This window comes from Trichechus manatus, unplaced genomic scaffold (genome assembly GCF_000243295.1).
Source record: "Trichechus manatus latirostris isolate Lorelei unplaced genomic scaffold, TriManLat1.0 scaffold00016, whole genome shotgun sequence".
NCBI lineage: Eukaryota > Metazoa > Chordata > Mammalia > Sirenia > Trichechidae > Trichechus > Trichechus manatus.
Window position 1 is genome coordinate 12,519,394 of NW_004443952.1, and position 27,766 is coordinate 12,547,159.

Sequence of the window (27,766 nt, forward strand, 5' to 3'; positions counted from 1 at the left end):
GGGGTGACCTCATACTACCAAGAAAGCAGTGCCAGGAGCAGAGCACCTTCTTTGGACCCAGGGTTCCTGTATGGAGAAGCTCCTAGTCCAGGGGAAGATTGATGACAAGGACCTTCCTCCAGAGCCATCAGAGAGAGAAAGTCTTCCCCTGGAGCTGATGCTCTGAATTTGGACTTGTAGCCTACTAGACTGTGAGAGAGTAAATTTCTGACTAAGACAAATAGGTAACACATAATTTGCATCCAGAACTTGCAAAGGAGTAGAGGAAGTATAGTTTTAGCTTTTTAACTTCTGCCTTACAGAAAGGCACTCTAGCTCAGCGTTATCGAATAGAACCGTCTTTGATGAGGGAAATGTTCTACATCTGCACTGTCCAGTAAAATAGCCTCTAGTCAGATGTGGCTACTGAGCACTTAAAATATGGCTAGCACAAATGAGGAACTAGATTTTAAATTTTATTTAATTTTAATTAATTATTTAGATTTGAATAGCCACATGTGGCTGGTGGGTACCATCTTGGTTAGAGCAGCTCTAGAAGGAGGGTGGGATGGATGTTGAGTGAATGAATTCATAGTATCATTAACACTGATTATAATCCTTTTGAATCACTGTGGAAGATAACCCTCATGGCCTCTATTTCCTTACCTGTAAAATGAAGATGACTACCTCAAAGAGTAATGTTATAATATAGTAGCTGGGAAACAGTTTATGGCTAGAATAAACTCAAGACCTTGTATACTAGGAGGCTGGGATTAAGATGTGGTAGTTAGTATTATACCAGAGGATAAAGAGAAAAAAACTTGAAACCAGAGTCTGGCATAATACTCTTGACAACTCGAGGGCTTTATAAAACATAGCATTCCAAGGAGAAAGCTGTTGATATGCAATTGGCTGAACTTGACTTCTCTCCAGTCCAGACCTCTCTCCTAAACTTCATATCTACATATCTATGTACTGAATGGCTTCACCAGTACCAGTTGTCACTGAGTTGATTGTGACTCATGACAATCCCATGTGTGTCAGAATAGAACTGTGCTCCATAGGGTTTTCAATGGTTGATTTTTTTTTTTGGAAGTAGACTGCCAGGCCATTCTTCAGAGACACCTCTGCGTGGACGCAAACTGCCAGTGTTTTGGTTAGTAGCCAAGTGCCTTAGCAGTTTGTACTACCAGGATGGATGCCCCATAGTCACCTCAAATGCAATATATCTATCTAGCCATCCATTCAAATATCCAAATATCCAAACAAGCAAACATTCACAAATACACACACACAGACACACACACACACACACACACACACACACACACACACACAGAGACTGGTTGATTGATTGGTTTTAAGGAATTGGTTTGTGTGATTCTGGGGCTGGCAAGTCTGAAATCCATCAGGCAGGTCAGCAGGCTGGAAACTCAGGAAAGAGCTGTTATTGCAGTCGTGAGTCCAAAATCCATAAGACTGGCTGGCAGTCTGGAAACTCAGGCAGGATTTTTATGTTACAGTCTTGAGACAGAATTTCTTCTCTCAGAAACCTCAGTTTTTGCTGTTAAGGCCTTCAAGTGATTGGATGAGGCTCACACACATCATCAAGGGTAATTTCCTTAAAGTCAACTAATTGTAAATGTTAGTTACAGCTACAAAATACCTTCATAGCAACGTCTAGACTAGTGTTTGACCAAACAACTGGGCAGCATAGCCTAGCCAAGCTGACACATTAAAATTGATCATCATAGATGAGGAGTTAAGCACCATTTTGCATGTGATAATAATACATTTAATTATTGCTATATATATATATTATGTATCCTTACTGTACTAGGTTTAATAACTTAACCTTGCTTCATTAACAGATTTTATAGTGGTCTTTTAGGGAGATGACCATCAATAACTAAAAAGATTAATAACTAATGTTTTTGAAGGTTTTGGGAAATAGACCCTGTGGTAGGCAGAATATGGTCCTCCAAAGATGTCCAAGTCCTAATCCCAGGAATTTGTGAATGTGTTACATTACACGGCGAAAGGGGTTTACAGATGTGAATATTCTCTTAGGTGGGAAGATTATCCTCGATTATACAGGAGGACCCAATCTAATCACACAAGTTTTTAAAACAGAGACACTTTCCTGGCTAGGTCAGAGAGATGAGGTGGAAGATGAAGGAGGAAATATTTGAAGCTTGGGAAGGGTTTGACCCGTCATTGCTGGCTTTGAAGATGGAGGAAGGGGGCCATGAGCCAAGGAATATGGTGGCCTCTAGAAGCTGAGAATGATCCTGAGCTGTCAGCAAGAAAATGCAGTTCCTAAAACTGCAAGGACTGAATTCTGCCAACAACCCCGTGAGTAGGAAACAGAATCTTCCCTAGAGCCTCCAGAAGGGAATGCATCCTGCCAATACCTTCATTAGTCAGATGAGACTCGTACCACACTTCTGAACTATAGAACTGTAAAATAATACATTTGTGTTGTTTTAAGTCACAATGTTTGTGGTAATTTGTTATGGCAGCATAAAAAACTAATACAGGCCCTTACATACATGGTTGATAGGTGCATTACTCAGGGTCCAGTCAGGAGCTGAAGTCACACTAGTAATTTGAACACATTTTATGTAAAGAATTTTTAACTAGTTGTTGTTGTTAGTTGCTGTCCAGTCATCTCTGACTTATACTGATCCCATGTATAACAGAATGAAATGTTGGCCGGTTGCCTGATCCTGTGTCATCCTACAAACAGGGGTGGATTATTCAATAAGCAAGGTAAGCACAGTGCTTACCTTGCTTACCAGATTATCTGTAGTGAACAATATCACAAGGGTTTCATGTGAAACTGTGAAATTGTTCACTACAGATTAGTAAGTAAGCACAAGTATGCCTGTGCTTACCTTGCTTACTGGGTTATCTGCCCCTGTTAGGGATTGTAAATTTAAAAAGAGGTTTTGATTCTGTAGGAAGGTGCCATGGGGTTGGTAGAGAGACGGACGCCAGCCATACCTAGAAGCAGAATCTTTGATGTGGTGAAAAAATGTGAAATTGTTCACTACAGATGATCTGGTAAGCAAGGTAAGCACGTGCTTACCTTGCCTATTGGATAATCCACCCCTGCTCACAACAGTAGGTATACTTGAGCCCATTGTTGCAGCCACCATGTCAATCCATCTTGTTGAGGGTCTTCCTCTTTTTCACTGACCTTCTAAAATGTTAGTGAAAACTGTAGAAATAAAGGATAGCAAATGTAGGGTGCAGCTACTACTTTCAGGACTGAGGGAAAGTAAGAAGGAAGAAACAAGCTTTGAAGATAACCTCACTCCTCCTATCCCCGCAAGGCTGAGGTAAGGGCTTCATTGGAGATGGTGCGCCTGCAGCCCACCAAATGGCAGAAAAGTGCACTGAGGTACAGGGCCCAGAGGTGGCCCACAGCAATGCCACTGGACTGGGGCTGGCGAGCAGAAAACCACCCACTAGCATGCTGGTGAAACTCACTGGAGGGTGGAAGCCACTGGGTCTCCTGCATACTATTGGTTTGGTATAGGAACCAGAAGGAAAACATTCCAGAACAAGGAAGAGAAGTCCTTTCTCTGCTATGCCTTGTCCCTCTAGAGCCCTCTACCGACAAAGCCGAACATGGCAAAGGACCCAGCTCAAGCATCACAAAGCAAGTGATTTAGAACTGAGAGGCAAATTGATAACTGACACAATAGAACAGAAAATTTGTACAACTTTTTCGTGGACAATAACTATTCAAATTAAAATGCATATAATACTTTTCCAGCAATACCTCTTCTAGGAATTTATACTATAGAAATAAACACATTTTTGTAAGATATATGTACAAGGATGTTTACTACAGTATTAGTCATAAATGCAAAACCCTGGAGGCAATCCAGTTTTAGTAGTGTCTCTGAATAGGGAAATTATGAGAGTATATTTGTAGTATTTTAGGGCCTAGACCAGATGATTTCAAGGAGGTAGGGCAAGGTGGAGAATTGGTTAGAATTGTTTGGAGATTATGTTAGAGACTATAATAGCTTGGCACTGGTAGGCTCAGCAAAGAAAATATATTGAAGCAAGCCTTGATGAGCAATTGTTAGTCCTAATGAGTAAATCATTTTAGTTGTTTTGCATTTTAATCTTCTAGGAGTAAATATTTCTTGGAACAAGTAGCTATTTTTGCTGTTCTTAATATCATTTAACACAGAGATAGAAAAACATTCTGGTCTTAGCATTATTGTGAAGTCCCTGGGTGATGCAAACAGTTAATGCCCTCAGCTGTTAACTGAAAGGTTGGAGGTTTGAGTCCCCCCAGAGGCCTGGTGATCTACTTTTGAAAAATCAGCCATTGAAAACACCACGGAGCACAATTCTACTTTGACACACATGGTATTGCCGTAAGTCAGAAACTACTCAATGGCAACTGGTTTGGTTTGTGGTAGGAGAAGCAGCAAACCAAACTTACATTCCATTAAAAGTGAAAGTAAAGAGTTTTACTGAGGGATAAGGCAACTGTAGTCACAGCAGCATAAAACAACAGAAGTTGGGGTAGCACAAGGAAGTGCACCCAAGTCTGAAAAGAGAAAGGGGTTTTTATAGGAAGGCCTGAGATTATCACATGAATCACAAGTAAACCTTTTATAATATCGGTTACACAGACTTTGTGTAAGCAATTTCCTGAGATCAATTTTACATAGAGATCTTTTGGGGGGACATTTTCATCATTTTTTTTTCTGGAACATTCTTATCACTTGTTTAACCATAAACTATAACTTTGTCATACATCAGTTACAAACATTCTTTCTAAGAACAGAACATTTTCATGAATCATAAGTAAGCATAGCCACATACTTGCTCATTCAAAGGGGGTGCACATATTTTGAAAGCAGAGGCAGGGATTTAGGGCAAAGTGGAGTTTGATTCAGACCTGTGTCAGTCACTTAGTCATGCTAGGTGCCTCAATTTTAAGGTGTCCTTACATATTCCCCCCTTGTTATCAAGAATCTACGTAGAAAGATTCCTTGATCACCATTATAAGGGTGCTTTCTTCTGCATGGATTTACCCTATGGGTACTTTTCTTCTGTATTTATTATATCATAGACACCTTGCTTCACCATGTCATAACTCAGACACTGCTTCTGTGATATTCTGGTTGGGGCATGTCATGGATTGAATTGTGTCCTTCAAAAATATCTGCAAACTTGGCTAGGTCATGATTCCGAGTATTATATGATAGTCTACCATTTTGTAATCTGATGTAATTTCCCTATGTGTTGTATATTCTATCACTATGATGTAATAAGATGGATTAGTGGCAGTTATATTGATGAGATCTACAAGATTAGATAGTGTCTTAAGCCAATCTCTTTTGAGAAGCAAGCAGAGAGGCATGGGTACCTCATACCACCAAGAAAGCAGTGCCGGGACCAGAGCACATCTTTTGGACCCATGGTCCCTGCACTCAGAAGCTCCTAGTCCAGGGGAAGGTTGACAACAAAGACCTTCTTCCAGAGCCAACAGACAAAGAAAAACTTCCCCTGGAGCTGATGCTCTGAATTTGGACTTGTAGACTACTAAGACTGTGAGAAAATAAGTTTCTTTTTGTTAAATCCATCCACTTGTGGTATTTCTGTTATAGCAGCACTAGATGGCTAAGACAGGGCATGTGTACAGCAAGGCCACATTTGGAGGAACAACTTATCATTTCTAAATGACTAAACCAAAGTGGGAGAGTGGGGTTCTTTACAAACTTGTTTTTTTCAAGATATATAATTTTCTGCACTGCCGGGAAAACCGTAGTTTGATTGCAAATGTTAGAGAAACAATTCATATAAGATTCGATGAGTCCAAAGATAATTGTTACAATAAGATAATCAACTTAGCCTGTAACCAAGAGTCAATATTGTTAGGTAATTAAAAAAAAAAAATCAAACAAATTATCAGCATTCACTGACCGGGATAATTTAACAAAAACATTTCTTTCCAAGTGTTAGAAGCGATCGCAGAAAGAAAAATCATAAAACCTAAACAGAGCTTCATTATGAATAAAATCGCCAAGGAAGGAGACCACGATAATGGAGCAAGGCTAATAACATAAAAATTTCTACAATTATAAACCAAAGCCCAAAAATTTCAGCAGGCTACATGGGGTTTTTTTCTGTGATCTTGGGATCACTTGTCTACTTTCAGATGTCATCTGCTTCTGGCCATTAGGGTGTTTTGAAGTGATTTTTAGTTCTCCAGAAGGTTGGTTAGTTCCTAGAGGTGTTTTGGTTTTCTTAAGTTAGAAAATCTGGCACTTCTCTTGATTTGACAACATGAGTCATGTAATTCATAACACATTAAATAAAACTTTTTAGAATTTTTTCTTTATACACCAGAAATAAATCTTTTTATGGCTTTCCTACAAAGTTTTAAAATCGTAAGGAGTTTATCATAGGAACAATATTTGAGTTATTTAACTAAAGATCTAAAAGGTAAAAACTTTAACTTTTTTAAAAGCCATGTGACTTGGTTTTTGATTCAGGAATTTATTTTGTTGAACTTTGCCTTCAAAGCAGATTGCATAAAAAATAAAATTAACTTTTCAACCCAGTAATTAAGGAAAATTTTGTTATCTGAACAGCGAGAGACCCAGTTCTTTGTTTTATACACTATTTGACATTAAAAATTTTAATTAAAATTAAAAAGTGTTTAAAAATTCTCATGAATTAATTCATCAAAACTTGAGTTGTAATAAACAAGAACCTTGATCATATCAAACAACAGTCTTTAACAAATTTCCAAATTTCTTGTCTTTGTTATATATTTCTCATGCCATAATCCTTCAAGTAGCAAAAAAAGAATACATTCACTATTTCTTCCTTCATTAACATACTCTCATTTTCTGTTAAACTTTCCTCTAACCTTCTACAACTTACTATATATCCTCAAGTTTAGCTTTTATTATCTTTCATATTCTAGCATAACCATTCTGTTTTAAGACAAAACTACTCTTTTTCCCTCTTAAAAGAAAAAAAGACTTTCTCTTCTTAATTTTCTATTCAACTTTTCTCTGATCTTCTACAACTTCCTCTGACCTTCTGCAACTTTCCATATCCATCTAAATTCTTCTTTTCTCTTTCTCTCATCTTTGTTCTATGTTTTTCTCTTTCTTATCTTAGAACAATCAGTATTTTTCATTTTAGGATAAAATTATTATCTTTTAACAAAACATAGTCTATATATTTAATTTAGCCTAAGTTAAAAAGATCTTGGACATTGCTTTTAAGTTGACACATTACAAAACATAAAAACTTTACCAGAATGAATTTATTTTCATTAATTCCTGGGAATATTAAGACTATTCAATTTACATAAATGCTTACTTATTGTTAAAATAATCAGAGAAAGTTCTTTGAAGAGATATTGTAATCTAATTTAGTAATACCATCCAGAGATTGGAAATTATTATATTTTCATAACCTTGTATTTTGCATGCTTTATAGGATTCTTTAGAGAAGAAATTTAGAATAATTTGTCTTTTTTTAAGGCTTTGTTATACTAATTAAAATAAACAATTTATTTTTTAAGTGCATTTTTCATATAGACTGACTTATATCAAAGTTTCTTAGAATAACTATTAAAAGCCCAGATTATAAAACAGGAGCAACAATCAGTTTTTCTTGGAAGGGAAAAGAACTGAGGTTATTAGACAGCTCAATAATAAAAAGAGAAAAAATCAGCCATGGCCTTCAACTTGATACAAAAACAGAAGCTCAGACACAGTGAGCTCCCAGAATAAAGTGAAACAGGAAAACAAACAAACAAACAAACAAAAACCCCAATCATTTAAACTCATCTGTCTGTAAGGCCAGCTTAAAAACCAAGCTTATACAATACCATACAACATAAATAACTCAGTTTCTTAAAAAGGTATGCAGTCACTCTTTGTTAGATCAACTTAGTTCTACAGAAAAACAGGTTCTAGATAAAACGTATTAATTTTCTAGCATCTCCAATGGAAGGATTTTATTTACATTTTTTGACTAAAGCTAAATATTAAACAAAAGTTCTGTAAGAAGGACAACATGAGTGGGAACTCATTTTCTTAAAGTGGAAGGAAAAAGAGCAGATAGAAATTCATTTTTCCCAAAGTAATCACTGAAATTCCAAATTACTTTTAGTATATTCAACTTACTATGTTTTTCAACATAAACCTTAAATTAGTGTCCTGGTGGGAGGAAATCCAGGTTCATTTATTAAGGATGTTTTAAAAGTCTCTCTAAAATTAATTTATCAAAATTAGAGTCATCAATAAACAAATTTTGGAAATTTCTTTCCTTACTTATCATAAGGGCAAGAGTAACTTGAGAAGTAATTTGTTTTAGCTGCTGTGTCTGCAAGGTTGTTTCCTTTAATTTTGTAATCAGCACAGGTCCAACCTGCTTATCTGGCAACACAGAGGCCACCCCTCCTATTTTAATTTTCCTCCTATTATTGTAGCTCCTCGATTATCTTGGGGCAGTTATCAGAAAATTCCAGAGAGGGCTTCTAAGGTCTCTTCAAGGCTGTTTCAACATAAGCTATCTTGAAGGGCTTTTTACTCTTTCTTTTGCTGTGCACTGGGTATTCTTAGTGCTGGGGGACCCAGAAAGCTGCTTTATGGGAGTCCAAATTTTCCCAGTCCTGTGGGCCTTCTATTTGTTTCTTTAGGACTTGGATCAGACCCTTCATTTTCAAATTAGAAGGACTACTTCCTCTGCCTGATTATTCTATGGACTACTTGGTATAAATCAGGGAGTCCAGGTTGGTAAGCTTCAATGAGGATACATAATTCTTCAGCAAATTTATAGGGGTCCTCATGTAGTTTTGGCAAATGTTTTTATAATATTATGCAGCTCTGAGCATAGGCTCTAAGTCAGGGGCTTCTCATCATGCTGCTTTTATTCTTTAATTCGTAACAATCCTTTTTCCAATGTCCAGGTTTCTTGCAGTGGTTGAAAGTGCCAGGTAAATTACTTTTAAAAAATTTAGGATTTCTCTTTTGATCAGAGGATTGTAGTTGCTGTAATTACAGGGCCATTGATTTGTTTTGTTTAGTTAATCTAGATACAATGTCCTGCAGGGAGGCAATTTTGCTACCTTGCTGCCTTTTGTTGTTAGGTTGTTGTTGGTAGGTGCTGTTGAGTCGGTTCTGACTTGTAATAACCCTATGTACAACAGAACAAACAACAGCCTTTAGGAAGCCTTCATATACCAATCAAAATGTGAATCCCACTGATTTTGAGCTGAGGTCCTAGAGGGTACTCTGGACTGCTCTTAGATTTAACAATCCCCATTTTCCAGAAGACAGTGCTAATTAAAACAAAGACCAGAGTTTATGGTTTCTCAGGCTCAAACAAATGCTTAGCAAGAGACTCTGGGACACCTTGGTAGCAATCACATGGAACTTATGCCAAATTTTAAATACAAAGAGAAAGAAAGACAAAATCCTAGGAGAAAAATAAATCCAACAATAAAACTCAGGGATTTTCTATGCAAAGAAGGTGGAGGCTTGGACCTGAGACATTATTTATACAGCTACAATTCCTGAATCCACGTGGAGACAGAGGGCTTAAAATGACCCAGCTGACATGAAGTGTGAATCCTCAGTGTCTCAGGAATTGCAGAAACCAATTTACCTTGGGGATTTCACTGCTGCCACCATAAATGTTATAGGAGAAGCAGCAAACCAAACTTACACTGTTAAAAGTGAAATTAAAGAGTTTTATTGAGGGGTAAAGCAACTTCAGTTGTGGTAGTATAAAACAACTGCAGTTGAGGTAGCACAAGGAAGTGCACCCAAGTCTGAAAGGAGAAAGAGATTTTTATAGGGAGGCCTGGGGGGTTACACATGAATCACAAGAAAACGTTCCACAATGTCAGTTACACAGACTTTGCATAAGCAGTTTCCTCAGAATAGTTTTACATAGATACCTTTTGGGGGGACATTTTTGTCATTTTCTTTCCAGAACTTGTTTAACTATAAACTATAACTTTGTCATACATCAGTTACAAGCATTAATTCTGAGAACAGAACATTTTTATAAATCATAAGTAAGCATAACCGCACACTTGATCATTCAAAGGGGAGGGGTACACATGTTTTGAAAGAAGAGACAGGGATTTAGGACAAAGTGGAGTTTGATTCAGACTCGTGTCAGTCACTTAGTCATGCCAGGCACCTCAGTTTTAAGATGCCGTTACAGAAGTTTTACTATTATATTAACACAGAGACAGAAAATTATTTTGGTTTAAGTTCTCTTTATCTTTGCCATTCTGGGGAAAAAAGATATCCTCATTACAATCAGTAAGTGAATTGAACAGCTTTTCATATATATTTTTGACTGAATTTCTGCTGTGGATTAACTTTTTTCTAATTGGTTTTGTAAGAATTTTGCATACTAAAGGTATTAACTCTTTGTCATTTGAGTTAAAAAATTTCCTGGTTTGTCATTTGTTTATGACTTTGTTTTCGCCTTTTATTTTAATATAGAAATATTAAATGTTTATGTTGTCCCACTAATCAGTCTTTTGAATATTTCTGAGTTTCAGGTTATGCTTTTATGTGTCTTTCTGTACACACAAAATTGTTAACTGTGCTTATCTCCAGGGAATGGGATTGTAGAGAGATGGGAAGAATGTTTACACTTTTGGACTTACACATTTATTTAAAAAGAAAGCTACACTATTATACTTTAAAAATATTTTTAAAACATAGAAAAACTTTTCCCACTCTAAGTAAGATATAATATGAATTTTCATGTTTAAAAAAATTATGCTTGTTTTAAGGAGCCAGTTGTATCCAGTTTTTCCTACCATATGTCCTACCAGTTGCCCCAATTTTGTTGAATATCCCATCTTTTCTTACTAATTTGTCATGCCACCTTTACAGGATGCTAAATTTCCATATACTTTCGGGACAATATGCAAACTCCTTATTCTCATCCATATTCCTGTGCCAATATTACAGTATTTTACTTACTGCAACTTTGTTAAAATATTTTAATATCTTTCAGGGCACTTGCCCTCCCCAACTATTTTTGTGTTCAGAATTTTCTCAAATATTTTTATATGTTTTTTATTTTTATATTAAAATTTGAAACATTTGTTCCAAACCATTACAAATCACGTTGGTATTTTTATTACAATTGCGATAATTTATAGATTTAGGGAAAACTGACATCTTAATAATGTTGTATCTTTCTATCCTGAAACAGTGTCTCTAGTGTTTTAACGTCCCTAAGTAGAATTTTAGAAACTTGTGATTTTTGTATATTTTTTTACTTAGCTACTGTATTATTTTATTTTCTATCTGTTAATTATCTTGGACTTTCCACTCTTTCTGAGTCTGTTTTAGGCATGTAGTTTATAGATGTCATAGAGTTTGGTTTCACTTTTTTTTTTTTTTTTTAATTAACTCAATCTGAGTTTTTCATTTGGTGAGGATTTTATCCCACTTTAAGTTAGTGCTATAAGAGGTGTTTGTTTTGCTCTGTAATCTTATTTCAAATAAGCTCGCAGTTGATTAATTACTTTTGTGTGTGGCCTTTCTAGCCATAGTCTTGCAACCCACCCAGGTGATTGTGTGATAGGGTAATTGTGGCCTACCAAAGGGATTGGTCCGTTCTGCCTTAAAAGAAAGCCAATTCTAGAGCAAAGAGGAGCCCATCACCACCAAAAAGGAGACACCTGCAGCAGAGACCAGCAGCAGAGACTCAAAGGAGATGGCACAGTGGGCTTCTTGGCCCATGGAATGAGAAAGCTGAGTGCCTTTGGGCAGAGACAGGGCCAGGGAGAAGTCTACACCTGATCCACAAATTTGGGACTTGCCAGCCTCCACAACCACGTAAGCCATTTCCTTTATATGGTTCATGAGATCTGTGAGATGTTGCAGCAAATCAGGGAACTCAAAGAGAGGAGGGAGAGTACTGAGGCAAGAGGCAGTAGTTGATGTTAGATGGGGTGGTACAGCACTTGGAGAAGTTAGACATTTGGGACATCTTTAATCTCCACCTCATAGGAACCAGCTTTGTGCTGATCCTTATATTCATTTAAACCTCTTTTGAGTTTTCATCCTTAAAATCTTAATGGTATTCCTTACTACTACCATCCAAAAATGTGTTGTTTTTTTTTTTTTTCTGTTGTTCTAATAGTTACAATAGTTACTTTTATATCTGTACAAAATACAGATATTTGTTTAAATCTTCTGAGCTCTGTCCCAAACTATTATCATAAATTATTATTTTTGTTACATTATATAAAATAATTTTTAAAAAGGACTCCAAAATTGAGTGAGAAGTTGGTCTAAAATTTCAAGGTCCCATTAATCTCTTAAGATAAAATTTAAAGAATAGCTCTCATATTTTGAGCACTTACTATGGACCAGGCACTTCACATGTGACCTCATTCAACTCACATAACATTTCTAGGAGGGTATTATTCTCATTTTCATGTGAAGAAACCAAGTCTCAAAAAGTCTAAGAAATTTCCAAGTTCAAACACTAAGTGGGATTTGAACCATAGTCTCTTTGTACATAGTTGCCACTCTTCTGTTTCTCACATTCCTTTTACATTTTGAGAGAAATATAAATGATAGATCATTATCCCCATGATACTTTTGTTCATGAACAAAGAATCAAATGAATCAAACAAAAGGATTGGAAGTGAGACTTCTCTGGGTATAACTTTTTATTTTGAACTATGTAAATGTTTTACGTTTTTCAAGAAATAAATCCACTGGGAAAATAAAGCTAACCCTAAAGTTGAAAACACAGAACCTGGGTGGTGCAAGCAGTTTGCAATCGGCTGCTAACCTAAGGCTGGCGGTTTGAACCCACCAAGTGTTGTCACAGACGAAAGGCCTAGTAATTTGCTTCCAAGAAGATTACAGCCAAGAAAACCCTATGGAGTAGATCTACTCTGTAATACACAGGGTTGCCATGAGTTGGGGCCAACTGAACAGCAGTTAACAACAAAGTTGAAAACAAATGGAAACTAATAAACTCTTTATCAAATGGATTACATAACCACACAAAGAAAGTATTTCAAGTAATTTTAGAACATAGTCTTCTGACTGTACACGCTTGATGAGATATATTTTAAGGAATAAAGAACTGCAAATAAATTTCAAACTTCAGTGAATTTATTACTAGGAGTAATATTTGAAATATAATTTTGAAAGTACTATATGTATATTTTAGGACAGAGCAAATAAGTATCTTAATGTTAAGATCCACGATTTCTCAATGCAAGAGAAATGAAAAAATAAAAGCAGTAAAAACCCTGTCATTTTAAATTTGAATTGGACATATTAATATGAACTCACGGTTTAATTTTTTTTTTTAACTTTTTGTCCCTGTCTACTGAAAGGGCCTAAACGAAATGATATTTCAGTAGCAACGTTATCTGAGAATCTAGCTCTCATTCTTGATAGTTTTAAGTTGCCAGTTCTGGAAAAGCCTCATCTTTTAAGTGGGAAAGGATTGGGCGTCCTGGTCCATCCAAGACTGTTTCACATAAGTACATAATTCAGTGCTTCAGTTCAGCCCCGTAGGGATTCCAAAGAGTGGCTGGTGAATTCAAACTGCTGAACTTTTTGTTAGCAGCTGAGCTCTTAACCACTGCTCCACCAGGGCTCATAGTGTCACTATGAGTCAGAATTGACTAGATACCAATGGGTCATTTCAGCAGTTAGGGATTTTAAAATTGCTTTGCCAGGAGGTGCTCTGCCCCTGGCCCTCTTCATCACCCTTACAATATCTTTTGTGAAAAGGCTTCATTGCTTGCTAATGCTTGTATGTGAAAGTGGACTCTTTTGGGCAGCTGTGGAGGAGTTGAGCCCTATGCAGGGGTTGATGCAATGTGGGAAGCTAGAGTTGAAAACCGAGGAAATCCTGAGAAATAACTCCGTAGAAATGAGCAAAAATTCCTGGGAGAACTTCAGACTTTCAAAGGGTACAGAACTGCTGGCGTCAAAGCTCAGATAACTAAGGGGATAAAGGAATATCCGGCTAATATCTAGGTTGTAGGTGAAATAGAAAAGAGCCCTACAGTATATCTATGATATAATGAAAGGATGAAATTGCAAAATAGTTAAGGCTAAGAGAAGGGTGGAAGGATCTAGAAGGCCCACTGGTGTGGGAAAGATCTGCTAGGCTGGCTGGTCAGGGTAGGGATGTGAGTTCACCTTCCTCTTTATGGGCCCCCTCCTACCTTCGAGAACACTCCATGATGTAGGCCTAGAACTGCAGACTGCATTCTCATTGCTCAGTTGCTTGAGGCAGTTGTGCAATTCAGATGATGAACCATGTCTGCTTTCAGATACATCTCAGGGAGCCTTGGAGCAAGAGCTCCATCTTACACTTTCTGTGTAGGGTCGGGCTCCTTTTTCTATTCTTGTACTACATGCAGAGGAATAAAATTTTACCAATATTTGAAGAAAACAGACGCATCAATCTGACAAGGGCACACTAGGGCCAGCCACCAGCAAAGATGACTTTGTTTTCCTACTCCTCTTTCCACTCTTCTAATTATGTTGGCACAAAAAGCTACCTGAGATGGAAACTCTCAGGAGTAGAACCTCTATCCAAGGAACAGGTTGGGAAGGACAGGAATAGGAGTGGGAACTAGGGTTTATATCTGAAGTTCACAGGCCCTCCATCTGAGTGTAGTAGAGGGCTCCAGGATAAAATCCTGATCACAGTGATTCGCTGGCTATGGATTGGGTTATGAAGAAAGTTTAGAATACCTGCAGCAGGACAGGGTTCCATCTTGAGTATCACTGGGCCAAAGCTTCCCTTTGCATTAGGGCTGATATGGGGACAATGCGAGGACTCTGAAAGCCTCGGATCAGATGCTGGTGCCCAAGCTCTGTCGTCAGGGGCATAGCCCTATGTGATGGAGCACACATGCTCCTGTGGATTCTGAGAATCTATGGTCTTTACTAGCAGAAAATAAGGGAGCAAAAACACCAATTGAGCATGGAATAAGGAAAGGCCTTCTCGACATTTTCAAAGAAGGAAAAATGGAAAATATTTTTATCCACTTTAAACTGAATAATGGACATATCACAGAACTCTTAATTCAATGTAGAAAGTCAGATTACTCACTGAAAGTCTACAGCTTACCTAGAGACAGGAGAGTGAGAACTGGGTCCCAGCACTTTGTTTCTTGGCTTTCAGCATCAATACCCAGAGACAAAGGAGTAACAAAAGTGTAACATTAAAAGGTAAGGTTTTATCTGTTCAACACCGGCCTCACCAAGGATTAACCTTAATCTCACCTTTCCATGAGGGCCCAGGTCCACAATCTCTGAGGATGTCAGCTGCTAGACCAAGTACATCTAAGAATACAGGGCTCTCAGAGGGGAAGCTCACAGGAAGGATTCAGATTTCCTGTTTTGCCCCTCCATCCAAATGAAAGAAGAATGATGGAGCTGGGTCATGAGTCTTGTCGACTAGCAATGATGTGAGATAGAGTGGATACAGTGGAAGTTTTGGAGGCAGAACTTCTGGGTCCTGATTTTGGAAAAGCTGTATAATTTCCCTAAGGCTCAGATTCCTCATCTGAGGTGACACTTGGCCTCCATACCTCACAGAGTTGTTGTGAGGATCACATGGGATAATGTTTGTGAAAGAACTTACTATGACTATCATTGACCTTGGGTACCAATGCTTGGGACCCTCAGAGTCTAGTCTCCCAAGAATTTCCCTCAAAAGACCATTTCCACTCAGCCTTCTAAAGTATTGCTTTGCTCCTCCCTTCACCACAAGTAAATCAGGCTCTTGGTTCCTCAGATTGGAGAGGCTGAGCAAAAGAATTTGAGACAGTGTGGAACCAGCTTTTTCTTATGAAAAGGCGATTAATCTCCTTTCCTTTCTCCAGTATCCTTCTTCCTAACATGGCTGATGCAATTCCAGAGCCCAGTGCAGCCTGGGGTTGACTATGGAGGGGAAACCTATAGGGAAGGGAATGTGAAAGAAAGCCTTGGGGTGAGGAGTAAGAGCTGCATTGTGAAGTCAGGGATGTGGTATGTTTCCTGCACTTTCCATTTGGGCAAGCTCCCTTTTAAAAGCAGTTGCTGTGAGTTGTGCAATGTAGTGGCTATGGAGGCTAATATTCTGCTGTTTGGGGAGCCTGTGGAAGATGCTGCTGCCTCAGAGTCCTGCTGCTGCTATAGTTGCTCTGAATGGGTCAACCTCTCACCAGGGCCTCGGAAGACCCTCAGAAGACATATAATTAGCTCCTCTCTCTGAGCTGTCTTTGACTCTGGTTGCTACCTTTTCACCAGATTCTACAGAGGTCCACATTGCAGACCTTCTACTGAGTTCTATAACACTGGTTGCTTCCATCTTCTCTCCAGACTCTCCAGAGGTTTATTTACCCTTTTTACTTTTTAACCTCTTTGCCTGAGTACCCGGTGGAGGTCCATCTTCCCCCACTGGACTCTTTCCTCTCATTGCATCCTGTTTTCTCAAAGGGACTCACCTTCTCACCATTCCTTTCACCCCCATCACTGGCTCTCCTTTTGAGAAAATTTGCTTGCAAAAGCTAACTTCTATAAAAGGTTTCTGAGTATTGTTTTGTTTGAGACCAAAATCTTTCTATTTATGAAGTGATTGGGGTTTTTAGAATTTGGTTGTTTGGCCTATTATAGTATTTGTCATCCCAAAGCCAATTCTTGGTTGAGTCTGATTACCTAGGAAAGCAACTGGTTAATTACAAGAAATTGGTAGCAAAGGAGGTTGGGTGGCACCCAAAGGAAAGTATGTATAAACTCAACAGACAGTGTAATTGCATCTTTTAGCCAAATCATGAGCAAATTGTACTGGTGTTGAACTTATACCAAGGAGTGACTAAGGCAGCAAAAAAGCAGTATTAAAGACAAAGACCTTAGAATATATCTCACAACCATACTCATTGAGGTAGGCCATGGCTGGCATATCTACAGAGGAGGTTCTAGACTCTATTCATGTGCCAGATGAATACACTGATGTTGCAGCCACACCAACATCTGAGGGCTACATACCTGAGTTACTCATGTTGAACATACCGCAAGTTAGGAGTTGCTATAACTTAATGACTCTTTGCACAACCACTTTGTGCAGTATGAATCCAAACCTTCTCAAGTTATTACCAGAGATCCCAATTCATTTCATTACGTCCACCAGTCAAAAGTTCTGTGGTTGCCAAAGCATTATGGAAAGCCAGAATGCTGAGTCACTCTTGTGCCAAATGGTACCGCTCACAGGCTGCATTTAGAAACAAATTCCACCAGGGAAGAAGCTTAGCCTTGACAGAGTCCCAATTAGCAGCACTGAAGAGAACTGGCATTAATGAAGAAATGCTAGAGAATGCCTTAAGGAAACCTTCCAAAAGAAGATCTGAAGAAGCTGTAGCCTCAGGAAATGAGGACTGACTTGTCATTAAAAAACTGAACCCACACAGGATCCACCAGGTCTGAGCATACATACCAACAGTGATTTTGACAGCACAGAGGTTTCATCACCGAAACCTGCAGAACCAAAGCCAGTAGAGGTGGACAAAATGCTTGCATCCATGTCTCCCAGATCAACCACCACAGCTCCCGTCAAGCTGAGCCAGGAAATGTGAGTGGAAGTCATGGCTGAGGACAAAACAATTGAGACCAGCCTGGCAATAACTCAAAGAGTCAAATCTTCCAGGAAAAAGACAGCCACACCCAAACACCCTGCTCCGGATGCTGAGGATGAGAGTGGGACAACCATCAAATGCACCATCACTGATCAACACTATGAGACACAAGAAGCTATCAAGATCTTGCATGACATTCTGTGGCTCTGGTCATCTTGTTTGGCCCATGGGTGGAAGATGCACACTTTATGCAGTTAGCTTGGTCCAGATGGTCTTGGGTGGAAGGGGTCTCTTGTTGCAGTCATCTGCTTCAGAATGATTCCTCCCATCCTTTGTTTGAGGTCCCAGGCCAGTCTTCCAGTGATTTTAGTGTGGCTTAGGTCTTTTTACCTGAGAGGCATAGATACTGAGGGACCAACACTCTGGAGACTGATTGTTGTGTTAGTTGTTAACAGTACCTGGTAAGGTCCTTCTCATTGAAGTTCGAGGGCAGTCTTTCTCTAACGTCTGAACCAGTATCTTAAAAAATAAGGAAATTTGTGTTAAAATTATTCAAGAGTATATCAGAAGGATAGAGTTAACAGGCAGTTCAAAAGAAAACTCTGTTACCTGGGCACAAAATAACTTGGTTACATTATGGAAAGAAAACCCTAATTTTACTCTTTTGCGTATCATCTATATTAACAATTTGTAGTAATAGATTTACAAGTCCTTTTCTGTGAATAAATCCATTAACATGGGATATATTCTTAAACTTGTCTTTTTTATCATTTACAGAATTAAAAAAAATTAATATACTTTTATTTGTATATGAGTTGTTGTTAGGTACTGCTGATTCAATTTTGACTCACAGCGACCCCATGTGACAGAGTAGAACTGCCCCCATAGAGTTTTCTAGGCTGTAATCTTTATGGAAGCATATCTACAGGTCTTTCTCTGAGGAGCTGCTGGGTAGGTTTAAACTGCCAACCTTTCAGTTAGTAGCCGAGTGCTTAACCATCGCGCCACCAGAGCTCCTTATATGTACACGCAGGCACACATAAATATATAAATAAATCAATATATAATAAAATTAAAGGTTTTAATTTTAGTTTTAAGATATAATTTATCTTAGCATATTAAATAAAACAAATGTACATATTATATTGAATTACCATTTTAATAAACCAACTGCTTAAGAAGCAAACTATTATCTTGCATACACATTAAAATTTTTCTATAATTATTATACTAAGTATAGTCTTAATCATTTTTATTAATTACCACTTTTAGCCAAGATAACCACTTTTTGTTTCCTCCAGCCCTGGTGGCGCAGTAGTTAAGAGTTCAGCTGCTAACCAAAAGGTCGGCAGTTTGAATAGACCAGCCACTCCGTTGAAACCTTATGGGGCAGTTCTATTCTGTCTAATAGGGTCACTAGGAGTCAGAATCGACTTGACGGCAACAGGATTTTTTGGTCTAGACACAGAACACAGAGAAAACTAGAAGGCAAGAAACCAACAACCGCCTAGCTAAATTTTTATGAGTATGCATTTTTGATTACCTTTATGCATTTTTAGTAGGCAGAATAAACACATATATAACATCACCCAAAAGCATGTGCACATTCTCTTAATATGTAGCCCTTTTATAAAGTATATGAACAAGGATAAATTAAAACTATAAGTTTTGTATAGTTTTTTTTACTTAGAAATTGTTCAAGTATTCAAATATGTATCAAATAACTCAATATGTTCTAAGGTCTTAAAAATTTAAGTAATCTGGAAATTATAATTTAGCTAAAATATTAAGTCCTCCCACCTCTTGTCTGTCTTGAATGTAGAGCAGTTAAAGCAAACGGAAGAAATGATGAAGTAAAAGAGCTGAACAGAAGATTTCAAACAGCAGCTCGAGAAGACAAAGTAAAGTATTATAATGAAATGTGCAAAGACCAGGAGTTAGAAAACTAAAAAGGAAGAACATGCTCAGCATTTCTTAAGGTGACAGAACTGAAGAAAAAATTCAAGCATCGAGTTGCAATATTGAAGGATTCTATGGACAAAATATTGAACGACGCAGGAAGCATCAAATGAAGATGGAAAGAATACACAGAATCACTGTACCAAAAATAGTTGGTTGATGTTTAACCATTTCAGAAGGTAGCATATGATCAAGAACTGGTGGTACTGAAGAAAGAAGTGCAAGCTGCACTGAAGGCACTGGTGAAAAACAAGGCTCCAGGAACTGACGGAATAACAGTTGAGACGTTTAAACAAACGGATGCAATGCTGGAAGTGCTCATTCGTCTATGCCAAGATCTCGAGGACAGCTGCCCATTCCAAAGAAAGGTGATCCAATGGAATGTGGAAATTATCAAACAATATCATTAATATCACACACAAGTAGAATTTTGCTGAAGATTATTCAAAAACAGTTGCAGCAGTACACTGATAGGGAACTGCCAGAAAGTCAAGCTGGATTCTGAAGAGGATGTGGAATGAGGGATATCATTGCTGATGTCAGATGGATCTTGGCTGAAAGCAGAGAATGCCAGAAAGATGTTTATCTGTGTTTTACTGACTATGCAAAGCCATTCAACTGTGTGGATCATAACAAATTATGGATAGCATTGTGGAGAATGGGAATTCCAGAACGCTTAATTCTGCTCATGAGGAGCCTGTATATAGAACAAGAGGCAGCTGTTTGAATAGAACAAGGGCATACCACAATGGTTTAAAGTCAGGAAAGGTGTGCGTCAGGGTTGTATCCTTTCACCATACTTATTCAAACTGTATGTTGAACAAATAATCTGAGAAGCTGGACTGTCTGAAGAATGGGGAATCAGGATTGGAGGAAGACTCATCAACAATCTGCGATGTGCAGATGACACAACTTTGCTTGCTGGAAATGAAGAGAACTTGAAGCACTTACTGATGAAGATCAAAGACCACAGCCTTCGGTAAGGATTACACCTCAGCGTAAAGAAAACAAGAATCCTCACACTGGACCAATAAGCAACATCATGATAAATGGAGAAAAGATTGAAGTTGTCAAAGATTTCATTTTACTTGGATCCACAATCAGTGCCCATGGAAGCAGCAGTTAAGAAATCAAACCACGTATTGCACTGGACAAATCTGCTGCAAAAGACTTCTTTCAAGTGTTAAAAAGCAAAGATGTCACTTTGAGAGCTAAAGTGCACCTGATGGAAGCCATGGCGTTCTCAACTGCCTCATATGCACGCAAAAGCTGGACAATGGATAAGGAAGACCGAAGAAGAATTGACACCTTTGACTTACAGTTTTGGCAAAGAATACTGAATATACCATGGACTGCCAGAAGAAGGAACAAATCTGTCTTGAAAGAAAGTACAGCCAGAATGCTCCTTAGAAGCAAGGATGGTGAGACTTTGTCCCATGTACTTTGGACATGTTATCAGGAAGGACCAGTCCCTAGAGAAGGACATTATGCTTGGTAAAGTAGACGGTCATGGAAAAAGAGAAAGACCCTCAACGAGGTGGACTGACACAGTGGCTGCAACAATGGGTTCAAGCATAACAACGACTGGAGGATGGTGCAAGACCGGGCAGTGTTTTGTTCTGTTGTAATAGGGTTGCTATAAGTTGGAGCTGACTCGACAGCACCTAACAACAACAACAACAATTAAGTCCTCATGATTTGTAGTATTGTAAGTATTTTACAAGATCAAAAGCCTTTAAAAAGACATCTGTCTTTATGATTTCACTTAAACACAATTTTATATTTTTTAACATTTAAAAAAAAATTGCTTTCTCTAACAATGATCCTTTTCTTGTCCATAAAACCAATACAGGAAATTTAGAAAGTTTAAATCTTGAGAAGTTTAACTGTAGAATATTTAACTAGAATATTATGTATTAATTTTATATAATAAAACCAGGAAGATACAGACATAGAGTTGTCTTTAATCAACATGATTAACTCATTCCAATTTGTCAAAAACTTTTATCTATTTATCAGAAATATTACAGATTTTTAAAAATATACTTTATAAACTTCATATTCATGAGACAAATTTTAAATAATCTTAAAATCATATTTAAGAGCTCTTTGCTTGACACTCAGCCCTTTTCTTTCCTCATAACTACAGTAATGAAGCCTATTATTTAAATACATTTATCTACATTTTTTAATGCAAACGAAACATAGTTTAACTTTTCTTTTTTTCTTAGACATTTTTGACTATCTAGTGTGCACTCATAATGTCAGTGATTTTTTTCTGATCAATTAATCTTTAAAATTTGCCAAGTGAGGAGAAAACAGATGGATACACCAACAACCACCAAAAAAGAAAAGTGAGGGAGAGAGATGATTTTAGACAAACTATCAATGTAAAAGGTTATGTTCCCTTTGTAAGGAGACAGGAGAAAATTTAGATCCAGGAAAACCTTTTTTGTTATATAGATACAAAAGAGAAAGTCATTACAGCTGGTTTAAACAATAACTCAAGCCCTTGACAATTTTATCAAGCCATACAATTAAAAACCAGTGCTTATTAGGTAATCCTTGAAGAATGAAAATGAAGGATCGCCTATATTAATCAAAGTGATCTCTCTCTTTTAGGCAGACCAGATACACAAAGAAGGGCAGTGTCTTCTGTAAATTAAGATTCCACTTCAGGAATACGATAATGGAGATGAATTTGGGAATTCCTTGAAGGATTAAACAGTCCAGGGAGACAGTCAAGGCCAACGAAGCCCCAGCTCTAGAGTAGCCTGGGCCAACAAAAGCCTAAGTCCTTAAGCTTCAGGCCCCAGGGAGAAGCCAGAAAAACAATGTAGCCCCAAAGGATGAGAGACGGCCTTAGGAGATTCGAAGTACAAGTGCATCAAGGAGCGGAGGAAGGATTGGGGCCCTACCAAGTCAGCCTCCCAGACCGTGGACTTAGTCGACACTCTACTGAACAAGAAACCCTAGTTCCTTCCCCAGAAAGAACAGACTCCTACAAAAAGTAACTTGAAGAAAAAGGATGAGATGCTTGTTTCAGTAGCTTCGTCCCAGAAAGCAAGGTTAAAGGCAAGGTCACTTGCAAAAAACTAAATTACTGTGCATTGCTCATGTCCAGTTCCGGGTCTTTGGGTGACGTATGGTAGTCACTGTTCCAAGAGCTTGGGATATATCAGTACAGAAGAGACAAGACTCCCCGCCCCTGCGGAGCTTACATTATCCTTCCTTTAGTCAGCTCCCTCTCATCCTACTCAAAACTATGTCACATCTTCACTTCCTTCAAACTTCTGCCCCTCCCATCCCCTCAAAATATTTGCTGTACCACACTTCAGAGAGGAACCATAAGTCTTCAGATGGGGACTTTTTATCATCAAACCTCTAAAAACTGTTGCATTGCATCCTCCTTTCCTCCTTCCTGACTGCTAAATTAAAGAGGGGCCCCTCTGGGAGGCCTCTGACACTCCCAAAAAGGGATTGGTGCCCTCACTTCCTCCGTTACAACTTTTGTCACCCTGTGTTGTAAGTTTTGCGTTAGTTATCTATCTTCTCTGAGGACAGAGACCTTCTCCACCTTACTCTCGCTTAGCCTAGTGTGCCGCACTAGCCAACGGCCAATAACGGTTCCTGGGAGAAATAAGGCTCAATAAGGTTCTGAGCGGAAGCTCTGGGGGAGGGCTCCGCCCAGTTCCTCTGGGGGCGGGGCCGCGTCGGGGGCGGGGCGGTGGCTGAGGAAGCAGGCCTACGTGATGCTACCTCAGGCTTCTGAATAGCATCGTTCCCTGGCGTTCCTTTAGGACGCTGACTCCTGAAACAAGAGCTAAGGATTCACGCTGCTAGATGAGATAATAGCAGGGCTTTCAGGAAGCCTGAGGGGTCATCTGCCTTCCCTGCAGCTGAGCGTCTGAAGACGCTTCCAGGCATGGTCGCGTCGTCTGAAGGCGCCGAGAAGCCTGAGCACGGAGCTGGGCCTGCAGGAGCCGAGATTTCCTTCTCTGCCTGAACTTGGAGATAATTATCATCATCATCATCATATCTCAGAGGGCGGAGTACTAGTACTCTGATTGCAGTTGGTTGAGGCTGCACACCGTACTGGCTGCCTGTCTCTAGACATGTCATTTAGCTCAAGTCCCACATCACATCTCTTCCACGGGGCTGAAACAGTACGGTACAAGGTTGCCGCGAGGAATGGACGGAACCTGAAAGCCTTTGTTCACCGCCAGTTTTCGGGGTTGAGCCAGGGGCTCTGCTGCAGTTCACAGGGGCTCGGTGAGCAGGCATCATCTCAAGCTCTCCCTGCAGGACCAGTGTCTTTACACCTAAGGTGCCCACAGTTCCGCTGGGAATTGTTTTCTGAGATGCTGACAGGAGCCGAAAAGGCCAGGGGGAATGGTTGTGGGAACCCCAGATAAAGGCCCAGGGAGCAGCGTGTCAGTGGCCAACCACTCAGGTGCAGAGGCAGAACAGTGTGTCTCCAGACTGCAAGGACTGCATCTCCAGAGGCCCCGGTGAGGTCTCCAGAAGACAGGATGGAGCTGCAGGCTTTGTAGAAGGGCAGAACGTCTAGGCACGCCGCCTTCAGATCTCAGGTATTGATACAGTCATGCTTTTATTGAGGGCCTAGTATGTTCCAGGAGTCCCTAGGAATTGCAAGCGGTGAATACTACCGAAAAGACTGGAGGTTCCAGTCCACCCACAGGCACCTTGGAAGAAAGGCCTGGCGATCTACTTCTGAAAAATCGGTCATTGAAAATCCTATGGAGCACAGTTCTAGTCTGACACACATGGGGTCGCCATGAGTCGGAATTGACTCAGCAGTAACTGGTGATAGTCATCCTAGCTAGAAAGAAGAACCTTTTTGTGCTGCTCTTTTAATCCTTCCCATAATTAGTCAGTCACCAACTTCTGCTGATTCTATCTGCTAAATGTTTGTCAAATTTATTCACCTCTCAATTTGCACTAGTGCCCTGGTGGATCAGGCTCTCATCGTCTCTCACCAAATGATGTAGTAGCATCCTAACTAATCTCTGTCCCTCCCGCTTTGCCTTTCTGAAATTCTTTTGCCTCACTATTGTCAGAGCTGTCTAGCTAAAACAGACATGACTGTGGCATTCCCCTGCTTCAAATCCTTCAGTGACTCTGTTTCCTGCCAGCTGAAATCTGTGCTTCCCAACATGGTATACAGGGCCCTCCACTCCCTGCTGTTTCTCTCCTTTAGCTTCTTCAGCTATACTCTGCTCTATGGTATTTTTTTTTTTTTTTTACTCCAGTAATGGAGAAATGCTGGTAGTTCCCCCTAAACCCACATTTTGTTCAGTGCTTCCATGTCTTAGCTCATTATGATTTATCTACCTGGATTTCCTTAAGCATACAAACACTAAAAAGTTCTCATAGTCCACTACACCCCGCCAAATAGTCTGTAAGCTCCTTCAGGTCAGGGGCTGAATTTTTTCAGGGAATTTGTCCATTTCATCCAGGTTGTTGAATTTATTGGCCTAAAGTTGTTCATAATATTTCCTTTTATTCTTTTAATGTTAGTAGGATCTGTTTGAGAGATCCCTGGGTGGTGCAAATGATTCGTGCTCAACTACTCATCTAAAGGTTGGCAGTTTGAACCCACCCAGTAGCACCATGGAGGAAAGACCTGGCAGTCTGCTTCTGTAAAGATTATAGGCAAGAAAACCCTAATGGAATAGTTCTACTCTGTAACATATGAGGTTGCCATGAGTCAGGATTGACTTGAAGGCAGTGGGTTTGGTTTTTTGATTAGGATCTGGTGTTATCCCCTTTTTCATTCTTGATATTGGTAATTTGTGTCTTTCTTGATTAGTCTGGCTAGAGGTTTATCAATTTCATTACTCTTTTCAAGGAACTAGCTTTTGGTTTAATTGATTTCCTCTCTTGTTTTTCTGGTATTCATTTCTACTCTTGTTATTTTGTCCTTTTTGTTTGCTCTGAGTTTACATTACTTTTATTTTTCCAGTTTCTTAAGGTTAAAACTTAGATCATTGACTTGAGACCATTCTTTTCTTCTTCTTTTTATTGTTGTATTTTAAGTGAAAGGTTAAAATTCAAGTTAGTCTCTCATACAAAAATTTATACATACATTGTTATGTGACCCTAATTGCTCTCTCTGTACTGTGACAGCACACTCCTCCTTTCCACCCCAGATTTCCTGTGTCCATTCAACCAGCTCCTAACCCCTTCTGCTTTCTCATTTCACCTCTGGGCAGAAGCTGCCCATTTAGTCTCATGTGTCTACTTGAGCTAAGAAGCACACTCTTCACGAGTATCATTTTATGTCCGACAGTGCAGTCCACACTTTGTCTGAAGAGTTGGCCTCGGGAGTTTTTTTTTAATTCTGGGTTGACAGAGAGTCCGGGGGCCATGCTTTCCGGGGTTCCTCCGGCCTCAATCAGACCATTAAGTCTGGTCTTTTTGCTAGAATTTGAGTTCTGCACCCCACTTTTCTCCTGCTCTATCCGGGACTCTCTGTTGTGTTCCCTGTCAGGGCGGTCATTGGTGGTAGCCGGGCACCTTCCAGTTCTTCTGGTCTCAGGCTGATGAAGTCTCTGGTTTATGTGGCCCTTTCTGTCTCTTGGGCTAATACTTTCCTTGTGTCTTTGATGTTCTTCATTCTCCTTTACTCCAGGTGGTTGGAACCAGTTGATGCATCTTAGATGGCTGCTTGCTAGCTGTAAGACCCCAGAAGCCACTCACCAAAGTAGGATGCAGAACATTTTCTTAATAAACTTTATGCCGGTTGACCTAGATGTCCCCTGAAAGTATGGTCCCCAGATCCTTACCCCTGCTACTCTGTCCCTTGAAGTGTTTGACAGTATTCAGGAAACTTCTTAGCTTTGGTTTAGTCCTGTTGTGCTGACATCCCCTGTAGTGTGTGCTGTCCTTCCCTTCACCTAAGATAATTCTTGTCTACTATCTAGTTGGTGAATAACCCTCACCCTCCCTCCCCAGTCTCATAACCATCCAAGAATGTTTTCTTTTGTGTTTAAACCTTCTCTTGAGTTCTTATAATAGTAATCTCATACAATATTTGCCCTTCTATGACTGACTAAATTCACTCAGCATAATGTCCTTCAGCTTCCTCCGTGTTATGTTTCACGGATTCATCGTTTTTCATTATTGTTGCATAGTATTCCATCGTTTGAATATACCATAATTTGTTTATCCATTTGTCCATTGATGGGCCACCTAGGTTGTTTCCATCTTTTTGCTATCATGAACAGTGCTGCAATGAACATGGGTGTGCATATATCTTATTCATGTGACGGCTCTTATTTCTCTAGGGTATTTCAAGGAGCAGGATTGCTGGATCGTATGGTACTTCTATTTTTAGCTTTTTAAGGAAGCACCAAATCGATTTCCAAAGTGGTTGTACCATTTTACATTCCCACCAACAGTGTATAAGTGTGCCAGTCTCTCCACAACCTCTCCAGCATTTATTATTTTGTGTTTTTTGAATTAATGCTAGCCGTGTTGGGGTGAGAGGGTATCTCATTGTACTTTTGATTTGTATTTCTCTAATAGCTAAAGATCGTGAGCATTTCTTCATGTGTCTGTTAGCCGCCTGAATGTCTTCTTTGGCGAAGTGCCTAATCATATCCTTTGCCCATTTTTTAATTGGGTTATTTGTCATTTTGTTTTTGAGGTTTTTGCAGTATCTTGTAGATTTTAGATATTAAGACGCTGATCAGATTTGTTGTAGCCAAAAATTCTTTCCCACTCTGTAGGTTGTCTTTTGACACTTTTGGTGAAGTCTTTTGATGAACATAAGTGTTTGAATTTTAGGAGCTCCCAATTATCTAGTCTCTCTTCTGGCGCTTGTGCATGGTTACTTTTGGTTCGTATTGTGTTTATGCCGTGTATTAGGGCTCCTAGCGTTGTCCCTATTTTTTCTTCCATGATCTTTATCGTTTTAGATTTTATATTTAGGTCTTTGATTCATTTTGAGTTAGTTTTTGTGCATGGTGTGAGGTATGGATTGGTCTTGTTTCAGTTTTATGCATCTGGATATCCGGTTATGCCAACACCATTTGTTAAAGATACTATCTTTTCCCCAGTTAACAGACTTTGGGCCTTTGTCAAATATCAGCTGCTCATAGGTGGATGAATTTATGTCTGGATTCTCAATTCTGTTCCATTGGTCTATGTATCTGTTGTTGTACC